Raw genomic sequence first — 27,984 nt, 5'->3', positions numbered from 1 at the left:
TCCTGTGAGACCTGGGACAATGCTCTGCCCTTCCCTCCTGCAGGAGGCTGGGCCTGTGTCCAGCACAGAGCTTGAATGCAAACCCACCAGCACCTTCCCTTTCCCACACCTTCCTTCCTTGGAGGGCCCTTTCTGTGTATCCCATCTCCAGGGAGGTGGGAGCTGGTGCCTGAAGCATTGCCTTGGGGCTGAGTCTTTGCTGGGTGCTGAGGGACCCTGTGCACCATTGAGTGCCCACAATGCTGCTGCATCCCTTGGTGGTTCTGCAATGTGTGGGGACGGATGTTTTGCAGTGGCAGGTACTGCTGGCTGCTGAGCATCAGGTTTAGCAGCTGGACAGATTGCCAGGGCATCTGTCACTGCCTCAGTCCAGTGCAGAAGTCCCAGCAGGATTTCTAAAATGTAAATTACAACTGCAATGTGCAACACATCCTTTTGCTTTACTGTTTTTGTTTTTTTTTTTTCTCCCTCCTTCCTGTTTGAATTCAGTTATCTCAAGTCTGTGTAAAATTGCTGGACTCTAAGCTATTTTGCTTGTGTCTCATGGATACTGGAGACACTTCCTGCATGGGGAGGCAGACATCTGCTCCAGCCTGTTTTTGGAGTTTTTTGTGTCAGCCAGCCTGCAGTTGGCAGGTGGGAGCCAGTGGTTATTATCAGAATCTGAGTAATATCCTCTGTCTCCTTGATAACTCTCTGCTGTCTGCTCTGCAGCTTCGGTATGTTTGCTCATCCTCTTCTGGTTTTCTGTAGATCATTCCAGTGAAAAGTAAATAAAAAAAAGATGTTGTGTGCTCCCCAAAGCCATCACAGAACACAACCTGCAGTATCTCTTCTCTTGTCCACATAAATCACTGCTAAAGTATGTCCAGAGAATGTGAAAATGCATTTATACCCAAAACGCTCTCCTCTCCCCTTCCCTGTACAAGCGAACTTCCCCACTTGTGCTCCAGTACCTGTTCTCAGGGAGCATCTGATGCACCGTTGCCTTCCGTGTCCCTTCCTGACTCTTGTAGCTTTATTTAGGTGTGGGCTTTGGTGACAGTCAGAAAGCTTTGTCCTGGACAGTTGGAGTCTGGCAGTTCTTGTGGGAATGGAGGTCCTGAATCTGCCCTCTCCAGGCATCTCCTTGCTGGTTTGGATTCCCTCCTTCCCACCCCTCATTGGCTTTATTTACCCCAGAATCATCAGGGATGCTCTCCAGCCACTGCAGTTACCAGAGCTGAATGGTTTTTCCTGGGCCTCAGACCAGTCCCCCAGGTCTGCCCACCTTCCTGTTTCCAGTGAATAAATACCAACTGGTGGATCAGGTTTTGATCCTGGAGGTTCAGCTGATGTCTTTCCCTCTATTTGGCTTCTCTAAATGTTTTTTATGGCAGCCCTGAGCAGCTGAAGGCAGCAAAGGTGGTACAGCACCACGGGCAGAGTGGGTCTGGTGCAACCTGGAGTTCCCAGCTGTAAATAATTGCATTGAACTTGGCCCTCTGGTGCCTGTGGACTTCAGCACCAGCTTAAGTCTCTTGTTGATACTTGATTGTCTGCTGGGCCAGACACCTAATATTATTAGCAGACACTAAATAGGTCTCTCTCATTTAGTGGCCTTAATTTATTAAATCAGGCAGAAGTGCTCTCGGAAGAGGAGTGCTGGAAAAGGGAGCAGAGCAAGCTGTGAGTTTCTAATTTGCTGGATCAGGCCCCTGAAGATCCATGTGATCTGGTGCACTAGAGGCAGTGCTATTGATTCATAAACAGATGTGCCCAATTTACATTGCAGCTTAATACCTTTCTTTAAAAAAAATTGGCCTTTTTTAAAAGACAGATGTGTTAAAGCAGATGTTTCCAGTAAAACAAATAGTTGTGTGATTTACAAACAACTTCCTACTGCCAGAACTCATTTGAAAATGTGGAAAAAAGAAAAATGGTTCTGTGTACCCAAAAAAAAAATCCCAAAATAAGGACATAGCAAGGCAGTATTGCTACACACGGAACAAAAATTACTTCTGTGCTTGGGTTGGAAAGCAAGATCTTAGAGCCTGATTTCAGTTGCTAATAACTAAGGTTCACCCTGACCAGTTGCATACATTAAGGAGCAGAAACCCGTCTGTAAAAATACTTAACCAGCTCCTGTTATATAGGATACAGGGTAACTGGGACCACTATATGGGATTGCCTGGAGGCTCCTAAATCCCCTCCATCCCACTGAAACCTACACTGGGGGACTGTATGGCTGCAGGATGGCACTAACCCTAAAGCAAAGCTAACAGATACAACCCCTAGAGCAAGCCCTACTCTGAGGAATCCCTCGCTGGACATCTCTCCATGGCAGGATGGGATGCACATGGGGATACTACCTCTGCCTCTGCTTGACCTGCAGATCAGGTGTGCCTGTTCACCTGCTCCTCCAAGTTTTTGGGAGGGTAAAGGCAGGCGTGCGCTGAGAAACTCCTGTTGTTTCTGATCTCTCTGAATTTGCTTCCTGCCCAGCTCCTGCTTGCCCTGTCTTATAAATGAAAAGCTAGACTTGCCAATACATCAAGCAATATAGCAAATTTATTAATTTGTTCAATAAGAGGGTGAACAACTGACAGCACTGGGTACATGGGGGGGTCTTTGCCCCAACCAACACACAAATTCAGGTCTTGAATGGTAGTCTTCTTATATCATTCTAGGCACTTCCCCAAATTTTCAGTTATTTTCTACTTGCTTTTCTTCATAATCAGCAGTTGTGGTTTTTGAAGATCTGTTTGGGTCGTGGTCCGAGATGGTCTTCTGATGTCTCTCCAGCCTCCCATTCTTCTTTTAAAATATCTTTTTCCACTAGCATTATTTTTGGTTATACAGTTTGCTTATGCAAGCATTTTATTCTGTTAGTCAGCATACATTTTGCAAGTTCTTAAAGCTAGGATTTCTCAATAGGTGTCTTCGTAGGGCCCCTCTCTCAGTGATTACAAAACCCAAAGTCAGCATGTTTAGAGCCTCTCAGCTTATGTTAGTCCTACTTCCCCTTTTTAAGTGATTACAAATTCTTCCATACTCAAAAAAACCCTGTAATAAATGTAGCGGGTTAATTCGCGTTTTTTGGGGATAATAACTGTGAAAAATGTGAAATGATTAATTCATGTTTTTATAGTTAATGAAATGTTATTGAAAACTATAAAACTGTATATCTGTGTGTGTTATATGAAAATGTAAGTTTCAGGACACCTTGTAACATTTGGCTAAACCAAAATGTTGAAAAGGCAGGCACCACCCGAGAAACTCACATTCAGAAAGAGACAATAGGTTTACGGGAAACCGGCAGCTTCCTCGAGCACCGGGAGACCTATCAAGACACCCTCACAGATCATCAAGCATCATCATCCATATCTCGACCATTCATCAGCCATAAGGATCTCTAGAAACTGGACATTAACATATGAACTAAGAAAAGAACTCTTTCCAGCCTGGTTGGAGACACCCTTGAATTTGAATAGCTAGCCGGGAAACAAAGGGAAATATGGGGAAATATTGCCGAGGGCATGTTGCTGGGAACAGTTAAAGATCGGGGACTAAAGAACGGGGTCTAACCCAATGTGGGTATATCACACGTTCTTCGCTTTAATCTTTGAGATGGCGGGTTAAATACAGACAGAATGGTTTACAAGAACAGGTGCATTCTGATAGGCAGTGAGAGTAGAAAAGTATGCAAACAATCTAGAGTTAAGGCAGCTACGGGTTTCAGTGTAATTACTTCTATTCTGTAAATGTCCATACCTTAACACATTCCTAGTACCAGATAAGTTTATCTGGTACTACATATGTTGGACGTACGAGGCCTACTAGGCCCAGGCCTGAGGCCTAGTTCGGCCTAGTTTGGAATAGCTCAAATCCCATCCCCCAGCACATCATGCCCACGACTTCTGAGAAACTCGGTTACAAGGGCAGAATAAAGTGTATAAAAACTAAGCCCCAAACCGGGCAAATTTGTGAACCGTAGGAGAGACAGCAGACTGCCAGGTTCTGTGTCTCATGGTTCACCCTTGGCATTTTCCCGGGAAAAAGACTGTCAAGTATCTCTGCTGTTGGTAGGTTTACCGAAATTCTGTAATTCGGTCTTTGTTAATAAACCAAATTATTATTTTAATTGGAATATCGTATTGGCATTTATAACAATAACATAATATAATCATGGTTTGGTAAAATATAAAATAAATTGTAACTTAAATTCCAGCCAGCCATGGAATTAGCATTCCTATGCGGCACCACCCAGTAACCACTATTCAGGGGGACACAATAAGGTGCCGGGAACTGGAGATGAGGAGATTGGCATCTGAAAGAAGGACACATTAAGATAAGAAATCAGTTCTCCTCCCATGGGCAGGAAAGCCATCAGAGCACCATCATCGCCCGGATCCCCAGAGAAGAACGCCCCTCCATTCATAAACTTCAGTTTCCATTCACCCATGGGAAGCCCGAAATTGACACCTCGCAGTAGTGGAGGAAAATCTTTTCAGCCTACCAGAGACGACCATGAATTCGAATAACCAGTCCCGGGAACAAAGACAATATGGGGAAATCTAGTGCCAGGGGCAAAATAAAGTGTATAAAACCCGAGCCCCAAACAAGGTGAATTTGTGAACTTTGGGGGGACGGCAGTGTGCCAGATACTGTGTCCCAGTTCACCCTTGACGATTCCCCGGGTCAATCGTCAACATAACTTCACTGGGGATTTTTACCAAAATTCTGTAATTTGATCTTTTAATAAACTAAATTACATTTTAATTGGACTTGTGGATTGGCATTTATAACAACCCCCAATTTATAACTTGTACGAAGGATAGTTTAAAATTTGTTATAAATGCCAGGACAATTTATTTCCAAATTCAATAATTTGGTTTAATAAAAATTCAAATCACAAAATTTGGATAGGAATCAAATCACAGAATTTTAGGCAACAAAACCCCCACAAACAGTGATACCTACTTGACAGAGTTTTTCCTGGGAAAATAGCCAAGGGTGACCTCTGAGACACAGAGCCTGGCAGTCTGCTGTCTCTAGCTGGGTACACAAATTTGTCCGCTTAGGGACTCAGTTTAAATACGCTTTATTTCCCCTTCGGCAATATTCTCCCCATAGTTTCTGTTAAGCACCGGCAATTAAGAGTGTTTTCATTAGGCCCTGAAAGAGTCCCTCGCTCCCTATTCAAGTGCTAATGTCCAGATTCAGTCCTTGCTTTGAGGTGATTAATGGCCGTAGCAGCGTGGATGGCTTGCCGCAAGTAGTCAGGGTGTAGGTAGGTTGGCGATGTTGTCTTCTCAGGAATCTCTTCTGACAGCGTTTTTGCCTTGTATTTTTCACCTTCTATTTCTGGACCTGGAAAATCAGGAGAGGTGCTCAACGGGAATCTGTGAGGCACACGGGTGGAGCACGTACACATCTATCATACATGTATACAGTATATTACAGTTTCCAGTTTATAATTATCCATAAAACATGAATTAAATAACCCTATTTTTCACAAAATTTATACTACAAGGTAGTTTAAAGCTTATATTAATTACTTACAAGCAATTACAATTTTGTTGTTAAAACAAACTGTTAACTGAAAGTCTACTGTTATATAGTTGCCTTGTTAAACCCCACTTCCATGCCTTACTTAGCTGATTTTTAAAACTCTTCTTTATAATAATCCCATGGTCTGTGTCCGCATTGCCCGCAGACACACATACATAGGTGGATGCTATTCGGTTGACACAAATCACAACCTGATTTCTCACACCCTGCAAGCCCAGCACTCCTATTTGACACCCCATGTGGTCTTAAGGGGTTTCCCAGACCGCAGCTCCAGCACAGCCACCACTTTTTCTTAGCTGCAGGGGTTGGCAATCCCCCTTTGCCTTCCAGCTCTCTGCAGCACAGGTATCATATTTTTTTAATGCACTTGTCACCTATTTTATCCAGGCATTTGTTGCAAAAGAAACAGTGACAGCAGATGTTCGTGGTTTTGAAGGCTGCTCCTCTAAATCCATTTTGAGTGCCCTGGGCAAATGGCTCGTCCAGCTTCTGAGAGGACATGAAGTCATCCAGGCAGATAGAAAGATGGGGAGGCATCCAGCAAGCCTTAATGGAGCAAAACAGGGGAATCAGGAGGCAGAGAGGGTTTTGTTTCTTTACTAGAGCATTGCCGGAGAGTGACCAAGGCCATGTCATATGTGTGGGCTTTTTCCAGCAGAGGATACCAGCTTAGCAAATGCTGCAGTGAGGATGGTTTCTGGAGCATCTTGGACCACCTCTGCATGTTGGGGTGCCTGCCCATTGATCTGCTTCCCATGGGTCTGCTGGGGATGCCTCTTCCAGGTGGAGAAGCTGGGAGGATGGGGCTGGAGGATATCACACCCAGGAATGGGTCACACAGCAGCCCAGCAGCCAACAACACACAAGGAAGCAATAAGGATTGTTATGAAGGAATTCCCAGTGGGTATGAGTGCTCCAAAGGCTGCCCCTGTTTGCTGCTGTGGCCCTGGGATATGGCGGTGTCATGGGTTGGCACTGGCCAGATGTTAATGCACCCATGAATATATGTTTTTTCTCTAACAACTCCTGTGGGATGTGATCAGGAACAGAGCAGAGCAGGCTTAAATCTTGAAAACAAAAAAAACCCCACCAAAACTTTATTAATTACATAAGAACAGGGACAGAAATACTCTTAAACACACACAGAGACAGAAATAAAAACTTCTTAGAACATTTCTTCTCCCAGTTTCTACCTCCCCACCCATCACTTTTCACAGACCAACCTTTGGGTTTTAGATTAAACAATCACCACTCAAAAAAACCTAATCTTCAATTCAGCAAGGGAGAGAGGAGTCTCTCTGGCACCACAGACTCTTCTCCAGAACACACAGGTCTACTCCTTATGTGTTCTCATGTCACCTGTGGCACCGCCCAGAGAAGTCGGGTGACTCTCTCTTTTTCTTATGTCCAGCGCTCTCACCGCTGTCTCATAGGCCAAAACTACATACAGGGCTTTTTAAGGATGCTGCATGCCGAGCTCTCCCCTTTTTACCCAGGGGCCGGGGTTCCAGGAGCAGGTCTGCCCTGAGGGCAGAGGGCGCCACCTCACCCTCCCCCTCTTTTCTCTGCTCGCTCTAACTCTTCAAGTGCCAGTCACTGTAGCAAAAGCAAGGGCAGCTGCATCTACCCAAAAATGCAGTTTATGTTCAAAAGAGACTTAAGTTCAGTCCATGGCTGACATTATGCAAGAGAAGTCTAGCTCTAAAGGCTACTCTTCTCATTCTTCTATCGGGTTCCTTCCAATCATGCTTTATCATCTCGGTCCCAGGCCGCTTCCCTCTCTTCGAAACCACCAGTCATGAGAATCAATGTCTAAGAAAAGTTTCTTTCTGCTAAGCAAGGGTTAACAGTTTTTTCTCGGCAGAGTGCTGCAGGTTGAGGCACTCCCAGGCTCGGCAAATCCCACGTGGCTCGGCACCTTCTCCCAGAGTTTGGGGGGGGGGGAAGTGAGCACACACAGAAGGCACTTCCACAGTTTTCCACCCCTCCATCCTGGACGGGGCAGCTCAGTTCTAGTCCTGTCCCCTCTCTTCTCCCCCCCCTGGGGCTCCGGCTTACCTGCCGACCACGTGCTTCCCCTCCCCCACCCAGCCTCGTGGCCGGGCAGGGGAAGGAGGCCTGACACGTCCCTCTGCTGAAACCGGGATCTGAAAAAGAGGCCGAACCCCCTAGACTCCTGCTTTTAACTCTTTGTGTCCTCAGAGGCGTGTCCAAACTTCTGAGTGACTAATCCAGGTGCCAGCAGAAAAGCTGATCACCGATTGGACTGCCTACATCCCCCTAGAAAAAATTCACCCCCCCCGCAACCACGACAGGCGGGGTTATGTCTCTAGAACACCAGCTGCCGGGCAGCCACAGCCATGCCATGCGGCCCTGACAGGCACAGCAGCTGCTGGCGAGAACAATGGTCGGGCTCCGAACAGAGCAAATGGGGAGCACTGGAACCCCCAGCGTTTTCCAGGGATGGTAAACCCCCTGTCGGGGGGGGAGGGGGGGGGTTGTGCCATCCCTGTCGTGGGCCCCATAGCAAGACAGCTGCCCCATTCCCACAGAGAAAAATGCAGAGCACCTATTAGCATATTCAAAGAGTTACTAATTGCTCAGAATGCAACCCCCTCGTCCCATCAATTTGTACTGTCACCCAGCCTTTTAGAAAAATGGGGTTTTTTGCAGGGTACCCCATAGCTGGGGTGATGCTGCTGCCCCTAGGGAGCCGCTGGCCCCCTTCCCGGCTAGGTGAGATGTAGCCCCGCAGGAAATGACAAAAGCACTGACACCCCAGCAAGTTTGAGGATGAGAGGAAGCTGCCCTGTGGCATTCTCCTACATCATTAGAATGTGAAAAAGAGTGGCTACTGTCTAAATGGTCCTGTCATTGTTTTGCTGTGACTACCTTTTCCAGCAAGAATGCAGCAGGAATTCCCTCTGCTGCAACCAGAAAGGATGCATATGCATTTGTATATGCAAATAAAACTGACCCTATGAATCCTGGGAGGGTTCTTTGAGAGGAACAGCACCCCAAGATGGGAAGCTAGACACATCAGAGGAGAACTAGATGGTGCCCTGGCCGAGGAAGGAGTGGACGCACGCCCTGGCCTGGTTTGAAGACTCGCCATGATCTATTAAGAGTCTGACTGGAATGGGACTGGGCCAGCTCGAGTGACAGATTCAGAGAGAAACTCTTGAGGTTTTTCCATGTGGATAATGAGCTGGCGTCTGCCGCTTTGCACTTCACTGACAGACTTCCACCGCTCTGCCTTCTGAGGGTTGACCAGAGAGAGCTTCTAGTTGTTCCCATGGGAACAAGGACTCGGCACCTACTGTTTGCAGCTGAGTGATGAACTGGGACAGTACCTGCTCCTCCGGATTGCTACAGCAGTGTGGAACACTCCATCGGGCTCTACCACCCAGCTGATCACTCTAATAAAGAGCTGAATATTAATAAAGGCATTAGCCCTGTTCATTTCAAGGATGATGTGAGTAGCTCCTGTTACTTCTTGGCACGAGTATGTCTCAGCAGAGGTGTCCAGTTTGTTATTAGGAAAAATGACTGCTAATGTCAGAGACTCTTGAGGAGTCTTTAGAAATAGGGATTGAGCAGATGTCCTGAAGGGTAACTGTAGGATGGGACTGGCCCTCACCCTCCCAGCTTCCTGGAGTGTCAGCTTTCCATGCCCTGCCATAAAGAGTGATTCAGAGCCAAACCTCAAATGGCTGCCCTCTCAGGAGGACTTGCTGGGACATGTCCAGAGGAATTAGAAGTATCCTGGGGGGAGGATTCTGCATTTTCAGGATGGCTCAGGGCACTCAGAGGTGCTTTTCTCAGCTTGCCTGTCAGTGTTCCTGAAACCTCATCACAACCTTGGCTCAGTTTTAGCCATTAGTGAATGGAGGCTTGTGCTTGGCTCTCAGGGACCAGAAGGTTTCAGTGCTTAATTTCTTCAAAGTGGAGGGTGTAATTTATATCTGTGGTGTGCTTTGAGACCCTTGGGTCTCTTGGGCAGTGTGAAATCTGCTTTGGTCTATGAAAATCATCACTGGCCAGAACCACACACCAGACACGGTCATCTCAGTGTGGCCACTCATCCTGTCACTATGTTTGGGGGTCTTTTGGTCTCCTGGTGCTGTCTTGTAGAGGGCTATGGGCAGATGTAGCCCCAAACATCTTATTTCCCCTCCTTGCTGACAGTCTCCAGTCAGTGCAAATTATTCTGGGGGTAGGGAGCCAAATGGAGAAAAAAATCCCCTCACTCCTTAAAAAGGGAGCATCTCTCTCCTTCCTTGCTATGCCCACACAGACTTTTGTGATTTTTTCCTGAATTCCCTTTGTTTTTCAGCAATTTCTTCAGACAAAGAGGGAAAATTGTCACTAGTTGCTTCATGCTGGCTCTAGAGTAAACCATCTTTCAAAGTGTAGAAAAACTGCGCTAAAAATTGATATACTTTGGCAGCTTATGAGAGCTAGGCAAATTTCCTTCCTGCTGTCTATAAAACTTTTTTTTTTTTTTCGTACTCTCAGCATTGTTTTTGTGGGTGTTAAATGTGAACATTAAGAAGAGTTCAACAGATTGCAGGTATGTCGAGTTCCAGCACAATGAACTGCCATTATTTAAAAAAGATGCTTTTAACCAAGTCTTTAAAATTCCCTCCTCATTTATCAATTTTCATATGTTTAACTGCACAGAACTGCTCCCTGGCCCATCCCCTCGTGACACCATTGCTCATGCTCTGGGTTATCCACAGACATTTTACATCATCAAGCATTAACAGAAATAAATTAACACTTTAAAAGCATAAACGTATTTCATAAGAGTCAGGTAGGATATTTGGAAGGGAAATATATGTAAATGGAATGAACTTCTTAAGGAAGATTATTGATAGGACTAAAGAGCTTGGGATTCTGTGAAAAGTGCCTCTTTTCATCCCTCTTATAAGTCCATTACTTGCACTCAGGAATATTTTAAGGTCCTTTTCATGCTGAATCTGGAGTTGAGCATGCTTTGCATTTCAAGCTTTGTCTATGAATCAGTAGAAGCCAAAGTTATTTCTGCTTTAAAATAACAGGAGCAGGGAACAGCTAATCTCTTTTCATTCTGAGTCCTTGCATTATTTTACTGGACAGAGTTTGTGTTGGCTACAAAAGAGGTCATTCACAAAATCTATGAGAAGGAATTTAGTCTAAGAATGAAGCCTAGATTGCAGTATGCATAAAGACTCATTTTTGAAGGCCATTAAGAAATTCCAAATCTGAGCTATTTTGAACAGTAACATTAAATTAGCCTTGCTAATTCCAGTAATTCAAGCCGATAGCAGAGTTTACAAATCTACTAGATGAGACCTTCCCATAATTACAATCTCAATGTGATTTTCAGCTGAGTTAGCACAAAAAAACCCCAAAAAAAACAAACAAAAAAAAAAAAAGAGAGAGAAATAAATAAAAGGGGTAAAAGGGGGGGAAATGCTCTTTCTGTTCTGGCTTTTGAGATGAATATCTCTAAAGAACAGTTTAGCAGCTGTATTGCACCAGTAAGACATTCCCTGTCCTGGACTTGTAAGTTCATTTTGTCTCTAATGTGCAAGTGAAATGCAGAGGAGAGACTGGATTTTTCGCTGCTTTGTTTTTCCTGTTGTCTCTTTACAAAGGAGAATTCATGCTGCTGGTGCTTCTAGTTCAGTTTTTAGTTGTTTATTTACAGGTGGTAATTCTTCCTGGGAAAAGAAAGAGTGACTGGTTGCCCTGTTTTGTGGGCAGAAAGAAAACCTCCCAACCTTTGGTGGAAAAATCCAGGTTAGAGCATGTGGAACAATGATACAAAGGAGCAACCCTTATTATTCCTCTGTACAAAGATGTTGATTTGCAGATGCCAAAACAGCTAAACATTCCCAATGTGATGGAAAGGGGTTGAGAATATGTTTTTAAAGCCATAAGGCACAAAAACATGAAACCAATAAAACTGAGTGCATTATTTAAAAGGGAGTTAATTTTATTAGAACCAAGCTGAGGTAATATAAGGGCAAACCTAAGTATTCAAATCAGCACTTAACTCAGGCTGCAATGTTCATAAAATGTCCTTTTGATCAAGCTGTGAGTGTTTTGATCCTTATGCTATGAGCATCATTCAAAGTGACCTAACTGTAGCTCCAAACAGGCATCTGCAGCTGCAGAAGTCCTTGAGCAATAACAGGTCAGGCACTTGAATGTGTGCTCTGCCGGGAATGCTAATATTGCAATCCCTTTTTGTTGTTGTTGTTCCAAAAAAGAAGGAAAGGACAAAAACTCTCATGAAATAAAAATTCCCAACAGAAAATTGTCCTACCACCACTGACTGTGGATACTTGAGTCAAAATATTAAACAAAATGATGAATTTATCTATCTGAATAATAATGGCATGGCTGTTAAATAATTTTATATCATCCCCACATGGGTGTTTGACCTTTCTCTTCTTGGTAGCATTGTCACCACTGGCACACAGGTGATTTTTAGAAGACCACTCTGATTTAAGAGAATGTTTTTCTGCGAGGCACCCACAGGATTGGGTGCAAGTCCTGCAGCTCACAAAACCATGGCAGTATATTGCACAACCACATGGTGCCTGTTTGGAGTAGGGATGGACCAAAACTCTTGCAGAAGCATGGCAATTGTTCCCTCCTCTCCCTGATGCAGGCAGGTTTCCCACCACTGATGCACGTTTTCCACAGACTAAGGTATATGAAGCAGATTGTGCCCCAAAATTCTGCTTATGAAAAGTCAGGTAGAAAAAGCTCTGCTGTTTTTAGGGGCTGGAGCGAGCTGCTTTTGCTCCCCAAATCTGGGATGATGGATGGGTGTCTTAGGTTATGTAACCAAAAAATGTGTATTCTATTTCTGTTGAAACCAGTTGGGGAGATGTTTTTTGCCTTTATCTCTTGTAACTCCAGGGGGGAGGGGGGTGGATGCCTTCTGTTAATGGGCCAGCTGTTAAAACCAGGAGAGCAATGTTCCTTATCTCTTCCACAACCCATCCTCCCTCCAGGGGGATATCTGCTGTTAATGAGCCATTAAGGCTCACCACATGACTGATAAAATTAAATCATTCCATTGTGAGATGCTCCACCCAGTGGGAGGAGCCAAACATTCCTACCTGGATAAAACCTGAGATTCAGAACAGCAGAGCATCCTCTTTTCCACTGGATTCCCAGTGGAAGACAGGACTCATCTCACCGCCACTTCAGGATCATCTCTACTCCAACAGAACCACATCTGTCATCATCTCTACTCCAAGAGAACCACATCTGTCACTCCAGGAGGACTTATTTGGACTGCTTCCAACACCCTGACCTGTTGCATCGCATGGCAACAGTGACCATCGTGTCTAGAGATACAGCCACCGGCAGGGAAACTGAGGACACAAGCCTCTCTTTGGTTAAGCACGAGGATCCATTTTTATTTTTCCCCCGGACCGGGGAGGGAGACGAAGGTATGGGGGGTAAGAACAGAAGGGGGAACAGAAGGGGCTGAAAAACGGACGGCACAGGAGCCGAGTTGTGAAGTTTTATAGGGTGTTGAAGTGGCGGAGTTTTAGGGTTTGGGTCAAAGGAGGGGTTAACACAAGGAGAGTAAGATCAGATTTCAGCCTCCTAGAAAAGGGAGGTGTCTTGGGCTGAAAAATGTAACCAAAATTGTGTATTCTATTTTTTATCTGTTTGTCATAGGTTGGCACTGGCCAGATGTTAATGCACCCATGAATATATGTTTTTTCTCTAACAACTCCTGTGGGATGTGATCAGGAACAGAGCAGAGCAGGCTTAAATCTTGAAAACAAAAAAAACACCAAAACTTTATTACATTACATAAGAACAGCAACAGAAAAACTCTTAAACACACACAGAGACAGAAATAAAAACTTCCCAGGACATTTTTTTTCTTCTCCCAGTTTCCATCCCCCACACATTACTCTTTACAGACCAAACCTTTGGGTTTTAGATCAAACAATCACCACTCAAAAACAAACAAACCAATCTTCAATTCAGCAAGGGAGAGAGGAGTCTCTCTCGCACCACAGACTGTTCTCCAGAACACACAGGTCTACCCCTTATGTGTTCTCATGTCACCCGTGGCACCGCCCGGAGAAGTCTGCCAGGGTGACTCTCTCTTTTTCCTATGTCCAGCGCTCTCACCGCTGTCCACAAGCTGAAAACTGCATACAGGGCTCTTTTAAGGATGCTTGCATGCCGAGCTCTCCCCTTTTTACCCAGGGGCCGAGGTTCTGAGAGCAGGTCTGCCCTGAGGGCAGAGGGCGCCACCACACCCTCCCCCTCTCTTTTCTGCTCGCTCCACTCTTCAAGTGCCAGTCACTGTAGCAAAAGCAAGGGCAGCTGTATCCACCCAAAAATGCAGTTTATGTTCAAAAGAGACTCAAGTTCAGTCCATGGCTGACATTATGCAAGAAAAGTCCAGCTCAGAAAGCTACTCCTCTCATTCTTTGCCCATCAGGTTCCTTCCAATCGTGCTTTATCACCTCAGTCCCAGGCCGCTTCCTTCTCTTTTTTTCTGAAATCACCAGTCATGAGAATCAATGTCTAAGAAAAGTTTCTTTCTGCCAAGCAAGAGTTAACAGTTTCTATCTCCCAGCAGGGTGCGGGCTGAGGCACTCCCAGGCTGGGCAACCCCCACGTGGCTAGGCACCTTCTCCCGGATTTTGGGGGGAAGAGGGGGTGAGCACACACAGAAGGCACTTCCACAGTTTTCCACCCCTCCATCCTGGACGAGGCAGTTCAGTTCCCGTCCTGTCCACTCTCTTCTCCCCCCCGGAGCTCCGGCTTACCTGAGCCCGACCACGTGTTTTCCCCTCCCCCACCCGGCCTCGTAGCTAGGCAGAGGAAAGAGACCTGAGACGTCTCTCTGCTGAAACCAAGATCCAAAAAGAGGCCGAACCCCCTTGGGGTCCTGCTTTTAACTCTTTGTGTCCTCAGAGGCGTGTCCAAACCTCCGAGTGACCAATCCAGGTGCTAGCAGAAAAGCTGATTACTGATTGGACTGCCCACATCCCCCTAGAAAAATTCACCTCCCCCGCAACCACAACACTGTTGAAGTCAGTTTGGAGATACTGTTCTTTATATCTTGTAATTCTAGGGGTGGAAAGAGGGCGGATGCTTTCTGTTAATGGGACACCTGATAACACCAGATAAGGCAGTGCCTTCTTAGCTCTTCCTCCACCCATCCTCCTCTGAGGGATATCACCTGTGAATGGGCCATTTAAGGCCTCTCACATGACTGATAACATTACTTCATTCCATTGTGAGATGCTCCACTCAGTGGGAGGAGCGAAAGCCTTTACACCAGGATAAAACCAGCAATCCCAAACACCAAGGGAGCCTGTTTCCACTGGATTCCCAGAGGATGACTGGACCCTTCCTTGAGGATCATCTCTACTTCAACGGAGCCACATCTGTCACTCCGGGAGGACTTATTTTGGGCTGCTTCCAACACCCTGACCAACAGGGTGTCAGGTTTGCATTCTGACTCTGTCAGTGGTCCTTTGTACTGTTGCATTTATCTTATTTTATTTTAATCCTTTTTTTAATCCTTTTTTGTTGTTTGTTTCTTCTCTCTCTATTAAATTGTATTTCTGACTTGGAGTCTCACTGGTTTTGCTTTGAAACCAGTACAGGGGGATTCCACACTGGCCGACAGGGTGTCAGGTCGTATTCCTGACTCCTTCAGGGTTTTCTAGGTTTTCTGTTTGTTTGCTTGATAGTTTTTTGGGGGTTTTTTTTTGTATTACTGTATTTGCATTTTTAATATTCCTAGTAAAGAACTGTTACTTCTATTCCCATATTTTTGCCTAAAAGCTCCTAATTGCAAAACTGTAATAATTTGGAGGGAGGGGTTTTACATTCTCCATTCCAAGGGAAACTCCAGTTTTCCCTGACAGATACCTGTCTTTCCGAACCAAAACAATGGGAGGAGTGAGCTGGGGTGGCAGCCACAAGCAATACTTTTTTTTTTTTTTCTGCGGCAATGAAGAGATGGGGAGGCAGAAATGCAATTCTTGCTTTCCAGGAAAATTTTATCTCTAATCTCTGTAATCCATTTTAGAGAGGATTTTGTCTATCTGAAGGGATTTACAAACTGGATTACATAGCCTTTTTTTTTTCGGTTTTCCTCTGTGATTGTGACATTCCTAAGAGAGAGCCATGATTGCTTCAGATAGGATGGAGAAGGACGCATTTGTGGGCTTAGACCTTGGAGCCATATTGAGTTGTCACTTCCATGTCTCACTGCTTGCTGGGTGAATGGAGGTGTCCCCAGAACAATTTGGATTCTCCCACATGAGCAGTGTCTCCTTGTCCCTGGCATCTTCTTGTGGCTGTACAAGCTGACCCGGGGAGATGCCAGGCAGAAGCCCAGAGCCAATCCTCTCCATCCCTTGCTCCCTCCTTCTGGAGTGGGAGCAGTCAAGGTAGTCTTCTTGAGCTCCAGCATGATCCCAAGCATGACAGGGAGGCCCTGGGCCCCCAAGAAAGTGTAAGTGTGATGACATAGGTCCAGCACAGCCCAAGTACTGCAGTGTCCTGGTGCTCAGTAGGGATGACACTGCTATTCCCATTGGAACTGCCACCACCATTCAGATCCAGCTTTCAGCACCATCATTCCACCAGTGCTTTGGGGTCAAGGTTTGCTCTTGGCCTGGATGGGAGGCAGAGAGCAGAAATCAGCCAGGGTTTTTGTCAGATGTTACAGGCACCCAGTGAGTAGCTGGGTTTAATTTGGGTCTTTCTCCACAGCCATGCAGTGCAAATCCAGGTCCTGGTTTCAGACTACAGAGGCTGTTCCTGGAGCTGCTTCCAGAGCAGGGAAAATGTCCTGAAGCTGTTAAAACGTTACAGCCTATGAACCCAAACCTTCTTCTATATAAAGTGGAAAAGTTGGGTGTTGTGATGCTTCCCAGGACTTTCTGCATTACCACATTTTTATAGGCTGAAGTCTCTTTAATTTTGTTTTAATGCAGGTCCAGGATTTTTTTTTAATTTGTTATTTATGCAGGTTAACACAATGAAAAAAGCCAGGCAATGCTGTTGCCATTTGGCTCCCTTCCCTTGGCAGCTCTCTCACCTCAGCTCTTGCTCTATGCAAATATTTCCCTGGCATGGATGGGGGGAGCTTGCTGTCCATCCATGCTGGTGATCCTGGGCAGTGTCAGAGCACAAAACCTCACAAAGTTTCCCTGTTGGTGGTACGAACAGAACGGGACAGAGCTAGCCCGGGCTTGCCCGAAATCCAGTGGCTGAGCCAGAGAGTGGCAGCTGTGGTAGTGTTCCACAGAGACGCTTTTGGCTAGCCAGATGCTGCAGGCAGCAGAGCCGGGCAGGTGGTGACAAGCTCAGACCTGTTTGGAGCCCCAGCGGCGGCGGGTTGAAGCCGCCTTTTGCAGAGGGTCCGCTCTTCCTCCGCTATCCCTCTGCCAGAGAGGCCACCAGCTAGGCAGGGGAGGGGGGCTCTCAAGGGAAGAAGGACATCTGGATAGCCCAATACCCTCCAGAAGGGGGGGGGGGGGGGGGGGGAAGGGGGGGCATCTTTTAAATCTGCCCACTCACTCAACACCCTTTTTGGATTTCCCCCAGGATGAGGGGAACGTCCTTTTTGGTAACAGACAGGGCTCTGGAGATTGGCAGGGGTCTGGGTGGGGAGAGGAGGAAGGATTGACATAGCTGGGAGGAGAAACCCAGGGGAAGAAACAGGGGTTCAGGAATAAACCATAAAACCACATTGCAACATTTCTCCAGGAGCAGAAGCAGGCTGAGCAGAGGATCATGGAGTATTACCATGCCTGAGCCTACCTGCCAGCTCTACTGTGAGCTGAGCATGTATGTCTATGCACAACCCAAATTCTTGGGTTTTTGTCACGGTGCTGTGTTTCGAGACCTCAGCGTCTCCACGCACGGCCAGCCCGGAACACCATGACTAGAGACGAGGACCAGTTTGTGCGCCATGCGACGATACTGATTCCTGTGGGTTCTTTGTTTTGAGAGATCCTTGGCAGCGATGTTAAAGTGACGAACAGAGGCAGGATGGGAGGCAGTGAGGTAGCAGCGTTTATTGTGCGGCAAGCGCGATATGGCCGAGCCTGCGTCTGCTCTCGCAACTGCCCTGAGGGGCGGTTCTGCGTAAACTTTTATCTAGATGGTATCAGGGAGGGGTAAAAGCAAAACAACCAATAAAGGGGATTCTAGGGACCGTTACACAGGTGCGATATTTAACTTTTACCAACCAGGGAAGTGGGGAGAAATACAAAAACTCGCGGGCTTCATGACTGACAGAAAACTGACAGTTACGTAACTTGCTGCAGGGGTACACGTGGTGGAGAGGGAACAAAGGAAGACATAACAAACTTAATAAACCAAATTTCACACACCGGCACAGGTTTTGACCTGAAATCTCACTTGAGATACTTCCCTTGGCATCATGAGTTGTAGCCTGGTGGATGTCCAGGGATTTTTCACTGAATATAAACACTGCACAAAGTCCTTGTCTCCTCTAATTGAAGAGGCACATTCCGGATTGCCTGCTTGAAGCAGGAATGCCACAAACCCCATGTCTCTGTAGCCTGGGCACTTTCAGGTCTGGTTTCTGTTATGAACAAATTTCCCAGTCCTGGAGGGGGCTGGGCTATCCCTGTCCTAGCCCCATAGCAAGACAGTTGCGCCATCCCCCCCAGAGGAAAACACAGAGCACCCATTAGCATATTAAAAGAGCTCTGAGCTCTCAGAATGCAACCTCTCCTCCTCCCAATTTGTGCCGTCACCCAGCCTTCAAGAAAAATTGAGGTTTCTCCTTTTTGCAGAGAACCCCACAGCTGGGGTGAGGCTGCTGTCCCTCGAAAGCAGCTGACCCTCTCCCGGCTAGAGGTAACCCCCACACCCCAGCAAGTTTGAGGATGGAGGGAAGCTGCCCTGAAGGAAAGTCGCTCGGCAGCATTCTCCTACTTCATTAAAATGTGAAAAGGAGCAGCTCCTGCCTAGATAGCCCTGTCATTGTTCTCTGTAACTACCTCCTTCAGCAGGAATACCTCTGCTTCGACCAGGACAAATGCATATGCATTTGTATATGCAAATAAAACCGACCCTGTGAATCCTGGGAGGGTTTTTTAGAGAAACTGCACCCCAAGATGAGAAGCTAGATGCATCAGAGGAAAATTAGATAGTGCCCTGGCCGAGCAAGAAGTGGATGCACCCCCTGGCCTGGTTTGAAGATTCACTATAACCTATGAGAAGCTTGGATAGAATGGGAACTGGCTAGCTGAAGTGACTTAGACAATGGGAAACTCTCAAGGTTTTTCCCTGAGGGTAAGGAGCTGACTCTGCACTCTAGTGGCAGACCCCTCAGCGCTCTGCCTTCTGATGGTTGACTAGAGAGAACTCCTAGCTGTTCCTATGGGAACAAGGACTTGGCACCCACTGTTTGCAGTGGAGTGATGAACTGGGACAGCACCTGCTCCTTCGGATGGCTGCAGCAGTGTGGAAAACTCTGATTGGCCTCTGCAATCCTGCTGATGACTTTAATAAAGAGCTGATCACTTTAATAAAGAGCTGGATATTAATAAAGGCATATGCCCTGTTCTTTTCAGTTTCCACACACAGTGAGTCACAAAGGAAAGTGTCAGATGTTCCTGGGTGCCATAACACCACCATGAACTTTCTAATCAAGCACTGAGACATATTCTTCTGCCTTGAGCGCTGCTTTTAGTGGCTAACATCTGGAAGGCAGCAACCATTTCATTTTCCTTCCGACTGCATTTTGTCAGGTCCTGCTAATACCGTAATGTCACTGAATGTCCTGAGCTTAGAGAGTTGAAGGCTAGCATGTAGCAAGAAAGAGCTTCCTCTCCCAGTCATATCCAAAAGCTTTTGGGGAAGAAAACATGAAGAAGAAAATTTCAGTTAGATGGGAGTATGTTGTTTTCAGTCATTAGAGGGAATACGAAGCATTTAATTTTGCTCTGCTATCATTGGTAACCTTACTTCCCAAAATCAAGACTGTACGGAGATGTCTCAGGTGACAGCAGAGTGATCAGAAGGGATCTCTGTGATTTAGATCTTGAAGGTCTCCAAGCAGGAAGAAGATTACTCCACATCTGGGTGGGTCGAGGTACTGGGAGATCTGCAAGACCATTGCTTGACCCAGTCCTGTATTGCTGCCACTTAAATAATTTCACTTCTATTCTCTTCTGTTTCCAGCTATTCCTCTTTTTACTTGTTGACTCCTGTCTTTGTAGATGTTTTTGGCTGTACATGTTTATCTCCCTATTTTTCAATGCTATTCTTCTAAGCTCCTTTAGGTAGCAGCTCTTCTTCTGGACTGTACATCTGGATATCAGACCAGGGTAATGCTGCTTCATCAGCAAAGTACAAGGACTCCGGCACTTTCAATTAATAATGCTAATGAGATTTGTTAATTTTTAATAGAACACATGAGTGCATTTTGCTAAACATGTTTTTGTGGCTCCGCTCCACGAGTGCAGTTCAGAAACTCTTTCACGCTCTGCCAAGGGGAAAACGAGGAATGCAATTGCAGATGCCAGATTCTCTTCAGGGTAGACCTAGAACAAACCAAGGGGCAAAGAAGAATGTAAAGAGTATATTTTCAAAGTAAACATAGGCCCAGGTCCTAAATGATGGCCCTTCCTTGCCACCAGCCTCTGACCAAGGTGAGGGGAAGGAGCAATTGTTGGAATTTGGGTCGTGGTGCAGCCCCTCTGCCTGTACACTGTGTTGGGTTTTGAGGGTGTTTTGTCCCTTCACCCCATCAAAAGCTTGCAAACGTGTGTGGAGAGACTTGTGGTAGTACTGGAGGTTGGGGAGCCGGGGTGTGCATACTGGCTGCCTCTCAGAGCTCATTGCCTCATGTACCCTGAACAGCACCTGGTTCAACCCCTGGTGTGGGACTGAGATGGACCTTCCTCACATCTGGATCCCCCCAAATCAATGTACTGCTGCCTTCCAGAGAGCATCAGTCCTAGGGGAACTTCCTCCCCTGTTGGTCCTGGGTTTGTGGTGGGACCTGTGGTCTCTGGGTCGCTGGTGAACACGTCCTGCAGGCCATGGGCAATTGGTGGCGCACCAGCAGCAGAGAGGTGGCAAACAGGCAAGTGGGGTAAAAGTTTTGGTTTGCAAATCAGCAATCCCAAACCTGATTCCTTTGGGTTTCTGCCCAGGAAGTTGGTTTTACCCCTTGCTGCTGAGCCATGCCAGGCTCTCTTGGCCATGTTGCTAATGGTGGCAGGGTGATGCTGAGCTGGATTTTTTCTTCTTTTTTTTTCCAAATTCATATTGCCAAGAGCCACATGCCCTAAATTGCTGTGGAGGAGGTGGAAAAGCAGAGGCACAAGACCATGCACATGCTGCACATTTATCTGGGTGATCTGTGCCAACAAAAGCACCACGGCCAGCCCTGGCTCAGCGCTTTAATTACACACTGGCACGGCCGCACCTATGGCTGGGCTGTTGCAGCTCGTTGTGCAAGAGATAACTTGCAAACCTGTTGGTGCTCCAGGATTTTAATGGTAATAAGCTAGAGGGGAAAACCTCCCTTATGAGATGAAACCATGCTTGGCTAGGTGTTTGGAAGAGTTTAAGGTTTTTTGGAGAAGCAGATTGTTGGGAATATCAGCTGTGTCTGTTGGTGCCATGTAACCCAATGGATGGCTTCAGGTGTTGTCTTTAGGGAGGCAGAGGTGTGTTTGTAATAAGAGCTGTTTGCATGAGAAAACCAGATAACTGCAGGCTGAGGTGAGCAGAGCTTTTGTTGTTCCAGCAGGAAACGTTTGGGATAAAATTGGACTGTTCTACATTTCAGGTGTAAATACCTGTGAAAGTGAAATGGTTGGTACTGTAGAGGAGAGATTTGGGAACCAAGGTCAGGCAGACCGGTCTGTGGAATCACAGGCTTTTATGCTTCACCTTGTAATGAGTCAACAGTTTGGCCTTGACTCAAACATCTCTCCCTTTAAGAAATTCTGTCCTGTTTTGGAGACAGCCAGTCTACTGCATCTATTGGCAACTTCTTCCCCACACTGAAGATGCTTGCTGCTTAAAAAAACTAAACAAAGCAATGAACTCTGGAGATTGTCTTTTTCAGTAGCAATGGTAGCATGTGCTTTCCTAAGAAAAAACAGTCCTGAAGGAAAGATGCTGGCAGATGCAGAAACTTGCCAAGCTGCCCTACCTGTCTGTTACATTTCTACTTGATGTATTTTGTGCTCACTGGAAACATGATCCATTCCCTTCACACCACAGTGTTTCCGTCATCTGCAAACCAGGGCCATCACCACAGCAGCCCTGTTGGCTGTAAACACGCTGTGTTAGGCTTAATGGTTTCACCTGTGTCAGGATCCCCTCACACCCCTCACGGCTGCAGGAGGCACTGGCAGAGCTATCAAGTGCCAGGGGGAGGCAGTTCTCATGCCTGGCCATCCATTATGGCTCTGTTACTATATTGGGTCCATCGCTGGAACCATCTGCTGGGGCAAGCTTGGTAGGCAGGCAGCCCAGATGCCTGGTTGGGGCATGACATTCCCTGGCTATGGGCTCTAGGCAGCAGCTGAGCCAGCCTGTGGCAGCAGGGCTCTTGGAGGTCATTTGCCAGACATTTGCTAGGAGTTCTTTGCTTAAGGCCATGTCCTTTTTGGGGTGAAAAGGGGTGTTTTGGTAGGCAGCATTGGATTTGGCAGAGGAAAGCCTATGTGACAGTACTCTTTCTCCCGGCTCCTGCTGTGCCAGCTGCCATGGGACATTTTATCCCAACTCAAACCAACTTTCTCCCAGTTCAGCCATATTTTGTAGCTGTCTCCAAAGCTGGTGTGGTTCAGCAAGAGCTTTCCAATGATTCCTGCCCAATAAGCTTGTGCAGAGTCAGTATGCCCAATTCTAGTCCTAATCCATGGGAAAATGTCACTGCTTTGTTTTGTGGATGCAGAAAGTGCATGTTGTAGAGCTGGCGACGGGTTTTTGTCATCCACACTGCGAGGCCATTGTAGCTGTTGCCATCCTGGGAGCACAGAGCAGCAGCTTTGTGTTAGAGGGGCTTTGGTTACAAAAGATGCTTCCAGAGATACCAGCTTGTGTGCAGCTGGAGACCTTTCATCAGCTGTGTGAGGATTCCAGGAAACAGCACGCACACTCAGCTTGTGTGAGGAGGGGGAGAAAAAAGCAGAGCTAATGATTGACTATTATTTTAAAGGGATTATCTAATCTGCAGCCCAGAGGACAAGAGAGACCAAAATGAGTGAAGATTGAATTTTTAATTAGTGCAGATTGTTGGTAATACCCCCTGGACTCTGACTGATTATAAATAGAAACAGATTTTTCTAGTTTCCTGCTCTACTCTGAAAGTCTCTACAGGCCAAAGGGCCACTTTGTACTGAGAAACTGATGCCAGTGAATTGAGTGATCAGAGCTGAACTGGTGGAGATGTTTAATGCAGAAGGTGGCTGGATAGAGGGGAGGCAGAGGAGTAGCTTCTCTCAGGTTATTTTGCAGCATAAAGGCAAAGTTTTGGGTGGAAGTGGCCAAAATGGAGTATGTGGAAGGCTATTTTTTGTTTACCTCACCAGCCGTCCTGCAGTTCCATCCCTTATGCCGAGGCTCTTTCACTCCTGGAGGCTGTGGGAGCAAGAGGTGCAGGGATGTGGAGGTGACCTGGTCTAACCAGGGTTCCTAACAAAAGCTGGAAATCATAATGGACCCCTCTCAAGAACTACTGGGTTTAGAGCATTTGCTAATTTGGATTCCTGGATTTGAAATATGTTTATTATCAATAATATAAGCAGTGGGCAGAAACTGATGCACAGGAAGCTCCACCTGAATATGAGGAAGAACTTCTTTACTGTGCAGTGGCTGAGCACTGGAGCAGGTTGCCCAGAAAGGATGTGGAGTCTCCCTCACTGGAGATATTCAAGAAATGTCATGGACTCAATCCTGTGCCATGTGCTCTGGGATGACCCTGCTTGAGCAGGGAGTTTGAACCAGATGACTCGCAGTGCTCCCTTACAACCCTACCAATTCTGTGATGTATATTTTTAATGTTGTTATTGGCTGGATTGGCTGGCTGAGGTCTGTTAGAGGCTCATACTTTTTATTTTCCTTTCCTCTGATGTAGAAAAGGTCATTAGAAGTGAAAGGGATTTGCGAGGGTTACAAATCCATTATTAATACAAAATAAAAGTTGTTTGGCTAAATCCATCATGCCTAAAAATACAGTTGGGTACAAATAAGGAGTAGGATACAATGGAAGGAACAGTGAAAACAAACGGCACACCGAGGCACTAAACTTCTGAAGCAGTCAAACACAGTGAGGAAAATAGCACTCTCATCTCTGATGACAAGAGGGTTTCTGTTCCCTTCTCTTTAATTTGACCAGAAGGGAATAGCGAGAGAATCACCATCCCCATTTGGGTGAAATGCTATGATTTAAAAAATTATCCTTACTCAAGTTGAGGTGAAATCGCAGAATTTGAAAAGTTTCCATGCAAAGAATATGCTTGGAACACTCATTTTGGTATGTCCTGGCTGAACATTTCCAACAGGATTTGTGGTGGTGTGGAATTAAGTTCATGGTAGGTTTGTTGGGTTTGTGCAGGTTGATTGTACAATGGTATGTTCCTTGTACCCCATTTTCCCCTGTTGGTATTATCCTGGAATTCCCCAAGTTATATAACTCTTCAGCTATTTGTCAATCTTTTCTCATGGTCTGTGTAAACCCCTCCCTGTTGTCCCTGATTGGTTTCTGTTATGTCACCCCATGTTCGTACCACCTCTTTGGTTGAAGCCCATTGGTTGTAACCTCCTTACCACGCCCCATTTCACTGCTGTATAAAATGGCAGGTCAGAAGCGCCTCGGGGGTGCAGTTTGAGGATCTGGAAGGTGGTAAGGAGGTCTCGTGTGACCACCAAATAAATCTGTCGTTTTACTGGACTGGCTCCTCCCTTCTTCTTCTCTGTCGTTGTCAGCATTCTCCACTGCCTCACACAGCCTCTCAGGACAAGAACTCACAGGGATCAGCCGGCTTGTGTGACTTGCCTGGCTGTACCTTTAGCCTGCTGCAGTGTCTGAGCTAGCCGGGCAGGCAGAGAGACTGAGTTCTCTTAAAGGCACCGCAACAAGGATTCAACTGCTGCATTGAGACCATGCAGGAAATCTCATAAATTACATCCCACAACAAGACTGTAAATGAGGCCATCAAAACCCTTTGTGCTGTTAAGGACCTTGCTGAAACACTCCTTTGTTTCAAGTTTCTTTTCTAAAGGGAAGGCAAGAGTAGTTACTCAGTTCCTGGGGACTTTTTTAGTTTTGCTAGGATGTCAAGTAAGAGAATATTCTGCCCCAAATGCTCTCATGATCACTGGTCTGGGAGCATATGGGTACCTGATAATACTGTGACCCCATAGAGCATCTTTTAGGTTTCAGGAGCCTTTGTAATGTGTGGAAATACCTTCCAAAACACACTAGGACAGGTTGTGATCCAACATTGTGCCAGCTGAGGAGTCGTGTCAAACAAGCAACTGTGAAATAATCTGCTGTGATTTTATTAACTCCAAATCCCTTCACTTATTTTCCAGAAATGAGCTTGGGAAAATAAGGTGGTGTAGGCAGGCTGCTCCCAAACTGCCCTGAAGCCTGAGCATGCCTCGTGCCAGAGGGACTTGTTCTTTCTGTGCTTGGGAAGTCTCCCAGTACATCCCTTTCAAGGTGGCACCTTTCTTCCTCTGCTCTTCCCATGGCTGTGCAGTGCCAGAGGACAGCAACATATCTGTACAATTTAGAAGAAAAGCAGGAAAGTTGGGGTAAAGAGGAATTGCAGTATTTGTGGGAACCTACTTGATAATTCAGTTTACCAGGCAGGTTCTGCTTGCACCTGGCCCTTTGTGTGGATGGATAACTGCTCCCTTTGAGCCATTTCTGACTCTCTTTGATGGCCTGGGATGACTCACCTGTCATGCTAACATCCTTCTGCTTTTGTTTTGCAATGTTTGGGTATTTTTTGATTAAGAAATATTGCCTGTTTGCCTTGGCAGTGGTGTTCATTGGATTGATGTGGAATTTTTTAGACAGAGTGTTTATTCAGTCTCGGATTCTTTCTCAGGGGTGGGGTGGGATGATCCAAACCTTTCCAATATGCTAGTGATCCAGGAGGCTTGTAAAAGACTTGAGCCAGGGTCTCTTCTGATGGAAACTACCAGTTTCCTCCAACTCCAAAGGCCAGGCTCTGAGGGTAAGACAAACAGGCTTAACTGATTCCCATTTGGGTGAGAAACCTGGACCCCAGAAGGAGATGGCAGCAGCACAAGCAGAAGAGCAATGGCCCCACTGCCTTGAGACTCACTCACTCAGTCCAGCTGATTGACAGGTTCAAATGCCCCAGGTAGATCTAGCTAATGGCATCTTAAAACACCTTTTTCCTCTTTGTTCTTGGCCCTGAGATTTGCTGGTGTCTTGTCTTTCCATATTGTTTATTTGGACTTCTTTATTCTTCCCTGACCCAGCAAGACAAGGGTGACTGAGTTACTGCACAGCAGGTCCCTCGCAGCCAGTGATGGGTTGCTGTAGTGGTGTGTTAATGAGTTCTTTATAGTTTCTAAGTTTTTCTAAGTTCTTTGTAAGATGGTTTGTTCCTTGTACCCCCAGTTTTGTCTTCCTGATAGTTGCCCCTGGAACTCCCTCAGTAACTGTTAGGTGTCAATCCTTTCCCCCTTCCTCCCTGGAGCCTGCCTGTCATCTCAGAGCCCTGCCTCAGAGCTAGAAAGTTCTGTGAGGGGCTTCGAGTGATAGGCTAGGTTCAGGGAAAAAACCCTCCTCTCCCTTGTGTGTGGTCTTCGTTTCTGTCAGTCACCTTCCTAGCCTCTCCTGTGTTGAACCCAATTGGTTGTACCCTCCTCACCACCCTCTGTACTGCCCCCCAATAAAAGGGGGTCAAAAAAAGCCAAAATTGGCTCGGTCTGAGCAAGTTCTTGGCAGGTGGGGAGGCTCCGCCTGACCCCTCAAATAAACCCCCTTTGATTTACTCAGCCGGCTCCTCTCTTCATTCTCCGCCGTTGTCTGCCCCTTGCCACCTGTGCCTCAACGTCTTGTCAGAATCAAAAACCCACTGGATTGGCTTGGCTTGCACTGCTCGCCAGCTGTACCTGCTGCTTGCCACGGTGCCTGAGCTAGCCTGGGCAGGGCGGGACCGCGTTCTGAAAGGCACCAGCAACAGGTTGCCACAAGCTTTTTCCTCTATTAATGTCATGCTCCTCTGCCAGGACTATCAAAACTTTTATACTGGATGTTTTCTTAGATTGAAACCCATATGTGCTTCATCTCAGTCTCCATGTTGCAACACCAGCATGCCCAGAGTGCATGATCCATTCACATTCCTTCTTTTGATGAAGTGGACCAGGGATGGGATGTATTCTCAGTGCTGTAAGAAGCATATTTTGCACACTTACATAAGATTGCAGGAATGCAGAGCTCCTCAGGTCCTACATCCAGGAGATTTTGGTGAGCAAGGCCTTCTGCTGACTCTGGGTTTGGGGAAGTGTTAGTGCTCACCAGGATTTCCTCACTCCTGCATACATCCTTGTTGTGCCTGGGGAGCAGATGCAATTTGCATTGCTAAACACCCCCTCTAAAGCTCAGCTGGTTTTCTTTGGGAAGTAGCTCTCCAGTAAGACACATCCCTTATCTCTTTTGTTTTCTTACTGGAGCACCTCACAGTTCTGATTTTTTGGTCTCTCCGAGCATAAGATTTGGTGTAGGGTACTGAGACTGGTGAGTACAGGACTGACAAGATGTTGGCTGATCTCCTCTGGCCCATCAAGCCCTATGGTACGTTTGACTGCACCCAGATCCAGCTGCCGTCAGCTGTGGCACGGGCTTCCCCCAGAACTCCAGTTTTTGGGGGGGCTGGATGTGCTGTGCGTCAAATGTTGACACACACCACCTGTTACTAATCACCTGTCTCCTTCTGCTTTCAGAGCTGGCGTATGACCTGGATATGGACGACATCTGCAAATAAGCAGCTTCTGAATCAGCAAAGCAAAGATGGTGCTGCAGTCCCCAGCAGTGACCCTGGGAGTGCGGCCACCCACCCCAGTCCTGCTGCTGCCATTGCCCTGGTCCTCCTACTGCTGCTGGGCCACCAGCCATGAGCAGTGCTGGTGTCATCACTCCGTGTCTCTCCGTGCCTTTTTTTAGTGAGGAAGATATTTGGAACCTCTTCTGAAATATATGCACATTTCCAAAAACAGGACAAATGACCTGAATCACTTTTTCAAGACTCTTCACAGAAAAAAAACCCCAAATTAAAAAAGTGTTGGTTCATGGCAAACTAGTAAATATCTAACAGTGCTTTTTAAAGACAATCCTGTTTAATATAAGCAGATTCATATTAAATTGTTGTCGGAGTCCAGGAGTTC

The 27,984-nt window shown here is 46.4% G+C and overlaps 1 pseudogene; it reads left to right on the top strand.

The window, feature by feature from the left end:
* LOC134565255 (glypican-3-like) overlaps positions 1-27,717 on the top strand; it is a 201,268-nt pseudogene extending 173,551 nt beyond the window's left edge.
* Positions 27,718-27,984: the final 267 nt, after the last annotated feature.

This window comes from Prinia subflava (assembly GCF_021018805.1).
Source record: "Prinia subflava isolate CZ2003 ecotype Zambia chromosome W unlocalized genomic scaffold, Cam_Psub_1.2 scaffold_43_NEW, whole genome shotgun sequence".
Lineage (NCBI taxonomy): Eukaryota > Metazoa > Chordata > Aves > Passeriformes > Cisticolidae > Prinia > Prinia subflava.
This window is presented reverse-complemented; position numbering and strand designations above follow the sequence as displayed.